This window comes from Pelodiscus sinensis, chromosome 29 (assembly GCF_049634645.1).
Source record: "Pelodiscus sinensis isolate JC-2024 chromosome 29, ASM4963464v1, whole genome shotgun sequence".
NCBI classification, from domain to species: Eukaryota; Metazoa; Chordata; order Testudines; family Trionychidae; genus Pelodiscus; species Pelodiscus sinensis.
The window spans coordinates 60280-64713 of NC_134739.1; positions in this window are offsets into that span (position 1 = coordinate 60280).

Sequence of the window (4434 nt, forward strand, 5' to 3'; positions counted from 1 at the left end):
CATTTAAATTAATGCCACTTTTACCACCAACGTCCACGAGAGCTGGAGGAGACCTGCAGGAACATCTACACAGCAAAAGGGGCTGAGGTCAACCGACTCACAGGGCTCATGCTACAGGGATGAAAAGAGCAACAGAAATGTTCAGGGTCTAGCTGCAGCCCAGGGTTTGAGGTCCTCCTGCTTCCAGGCTCCCTGAGCGAGAACTTCTATGCTGCCATTTTTAGCCCAGCAGCGTGCCTGAGTCAGTTGACCTGGTTCTGAGACTGGCTGCCGTGCCATACAGACCTACCCTAACATTGATAATGCTCCAGAGGGAATTGAAGAGGGAAATTGTGGCCTTCCATGAAATCAGGACTTTCACCTCTCCATTCAACAAGTCCTCCCTTAGCAAAACACGTAAGCAGATGTTATGTCCCATTAATGTAATGTTCACGTTAAGCATATGCTTAGGTGCTTTTGGAACAGGAATGAACTTAGGTAGGCACCAAAGTATTCTGCTGCACTGGGGCACAACTCTCTTACTGGCTCAGCTCTGGCCGCATGCTCCTGATTAACTGTCTCCAGGGTGGCATGGGGACGTGGAAGCCTAATAACAGAACAGGAGTCTTCCTGTAATACTCCTTCCCCTTACCCCCTCCCCCACCCAATCTATTAACTGGACTAAAACTTGACTGAAAACAGAGCATGGCCTTGGCTATATTATAAATAGTAGCTAAAAGCGTACAAAACTCATCAGCATCTCTCAAACATTAATGCTTGCCCTTGCCAAAAAGACACTGCCAAAGGCAGGAATACTGCATGCTCCTTTTTCTAATTATAAATTTAACTTTAATGCCAAACCCTCAGAATGCTAAATCCAACTCGTCTCTCAAGCAGAAACGTGCATATTGCTCTCTCTGCGCTGAGTTCCTAGGACACAGTGGAAGAAAGAGGCTTGAGGGGGTAAAGCATCTTTATCAAGTTTTCAGGATATTCCCAGATGCAAAGTTTTCATTATTCTTTTTTTTTGGGGGGGGGGGGCGGGAGGGGTCTATCAAAAGCTTCCTTCTAAGGTAATGCACAAGAAATACAGTTTATAATGAACTACATAAAGTCAAAGCATGCTGTTTAAAAAAACCATTTACCCAGAAGTTGCTATAACAATTGAATGCACTCATGGGTTTTTGTGTTAGAATAAGAGCTTAAGACACAAAGGCTGTGTCTAGACTGGAAATCTTTTCCGCAAAAGCAGCTGCTTTTCTGGAAAAACTTGCCAGCTGTCTACACTGGCCGCTTGAATTTCCACAAGAACACTGACGATCTCATGTAAGAAATCAGTGCTTCTTGCGGAAATACTATGCTGCTCCTGTTCAGGCAAAAGTCCTTTTGCGCAAAAGGGCCAGTGTAGACAGCTCAGATTTGTTTTGCACAAAAAAGCCCCGATCGCGAAAATGGCGATCGGGGCTTTTTTGCGGAAAAGCATCCGTGCCAATCTAGATGCGCTTTTCCGCAAATGCTTTTAACGGAAAACTTTTCTGTTAAAAGCATTTGCAGAAAATCATGCCAGTCTAGACGTAGTCACTGGGGATGTCTATACTACAAAGTTAATTCGAAATAACAGCCGTTATTTCGAATTAACTTCAATATCGTCTACACATGCAAACTGCTATTTCGAATTTAACACTTATTTCGAATTTGGTAAACCTCATTCTACAAGGAGTAACACCAAATTCGAAATAACTAATTCGAAATAAGCGCTGTGTAGACACTTAATTCAAATTAGCTGGCCTCCAGCCCTTCCCAGTTTCCCCTGGTGGCCACTCTGGGCACAACCAGGAAAACTTCTCTCCTCTCCCCCAGGCCCGGAGCCCTTAAAGGGGTAGTCTTGCCACTGGGCACATGCCAAAGCCAGGCCTGCCAGCAGCCACAGTTCCTCACCCAGTGGCCGCACAATGCCACACAGTGGCAGCCAGCCATCCCCCGCCCAGTCCCCCAGCACCCAGGGGCCAGCCAGGGGCCATAGACGGCACACGCCCTCATGGACTAGTGCGGAGATCATGGACCTCCTTGAGGTTTGGGGGGAGGTCCCCAACGTCCATGATCTCCGCACTAGGCGGAGGAACGCAGCCGTTTATGGCTGCATAGCAGCCACCATGGCCAGGAAAGGCCACAGGTGCATCCAGGAGCAGGTGTGCCTCAAAATTAAAGAGTTGCTGCAGGCGTACACCAAGGCCACCAGGGGTGGCGCTGCAGGAGGGGCTGACACCTGCCCCTACTTCCCCGTCCTCGACTGAATCCGGGGGGGGGGCAGTCCGCACCAGCCCGGGAGGCAGCGAGCCGGAAGCTGAGGGCCCTGACTCTGGCGCAGCAGAGGGGCCACCACCAGCTGTCCCGGCACCAGAATTGGCAGGGTCGTCTGAGAAGGCCATACCAGGTAACCGCCAGCACTGTCCCCTACCCGGGGGGAGGCGGGAGGGAGACCAGGGACCGCGCACGTGGGCCATGCCTCCCATGGATCACGCAGCCACCTGTGCACGTGCAAGCACATGCCATGCCACCCCTGGGCAGGTAGCTCCAGCTGCCCAATAGGCACACGCATGTGTGAAGAGACCTGACACGCTCCCGACCCCAGGACGGGACCCAGCAAGATGCCCTCCCTTCCAACACCCCCTCTACACAGAGGCAGGGGACATCCCCCCCCACCTTGGCCGCACTACACATGGCACAGGGACATGGGTGCAGTCTTGGGGCAGCTCCCAGTCCCAGGGAGAGCCAGACATCCCGACCATGGCCTCTGCGCAAACACGTCGGCTCTCACAGTGCAGGGCACGGTCATCCACACCTTGCGGGCATCCACCCAGCTGGGCATCATCCACTGCATCCCCAGGGAGAAGTGACCACTTCTTTCTCCACAGCCGCACCAGCTGCATGTGCAGGGCGCACCACCCCGCCTGGGACATGCTCATGCACCAGCACGCGGCAGGGGTACCGGGACCAGCACCTGGGGGCCCTGTGAGCCCTGCACCTACCATCCAGGCCTGGGTGCAGGAGGACCTGCAGCTCCGCCAGGAGCAACTTGCCCAGGACCGTGCTGCCCCCTAAGCTACTGTTCCTCTTCTCACTCCTGCCCCCCGTCACACCTCTCCCTCCTCAACCTCCTCCCCATCCCCCTGGGGATGCTGAGGCCCCCGCACCCACCGCCATGCCGGGAAACATGTGGCCCGACGAGACCCCCACCCCGAGCGCTGAGCTTCCCCTCCCCCTTCTTCGCCTTGCTTCCCCCTTCTAGCTCCCTCCTCCCGCCTCCTTTCCCCAGTCTCCGCAGAGTTTCATTCCCCCTCCCCAGTTTTGTTAAAGACAGTTCGTGTTTATGAAAAAACATGTATTTTCTGACATCAGGAAGGGAGGCTAGGGAGGGGTAAGTGAAAGGATGTGAGAGAGAAATGGGGCACGAGCCCGCTGTGGGGAGGACCAGAGTGGATCTGAGGGCTCCTTGGGGTGGACACTCTCCCGCAGGGCCTCCTGGATCCTGACAGCGCCCCGATGGACCTCCCAGATGGCAGCCTGCAGCAAGTGCAGCTGGGCTGATGGCAATGACCCCACGAGATGCACCGGTGTGCCCAGGGGCAGCTCTAGCTCCATGTGGCCGAGTGCTGTGGTGTCCCAAGTGCGGGCACTCAAAGACTGGACTGCTTTGCTGTCCCTCATCAAGGTAGACAAGCAAGCGGAGAACCCTGAGAACTGTCTGTCCGAGGTGAGGGTAGGGTCCCTTTAAGCAGGGAGCTCAGTTAGCCTCAGGCAGCAGCCCCACACACTAAGTCCTAACCTGATGCCCTGCCAGCACTGGCTCCGGCCAGCCTTAACTTTGGTTCAGGGTCTACTCAGTGTGGACGCGTTATTTCGAAATAGCAAAACACTATTTCGAAATAGTTTTTGTGTATAGATGCGTTATTTCGATTTAGCTTAATTCGAATTAACTATTTCGAATTAAGTTAACTCGAATTAATGCTGTAGTGTAGACATACCCAAACACCTTATCATGGATTTTGCATAAATGTCATGGAATTATTGAATACACACTAATTTCTACCCATACACTTAGAACATTTATAGTAGTTCGTAGTTTCTCTTTCCCTGTTGAAAAAGGCTTATAAACCACGCCCTATCTAATTATGAATGGCATTCTCACTTTGAAGAGATGCTTTCCAACCGGCATATGTTTATCTAAATCATTTAAACCACAGGGTGCAACAGTCTGATTAGCATATGACACTTCTATTTTGTGAGCTACACAGAACTGCATAAGATGCAACCAGTGGCATCATTCACAAATGCACCCTGTGGCCTGTGCACATGTACAAAGCACTTCTGAAATGCAGCACAGCTTCACATTTCAACCACAAACAGGAAAAGTAAGTCTGCTGACCACAGTAATAGGACTAGCAAAATGCTAAG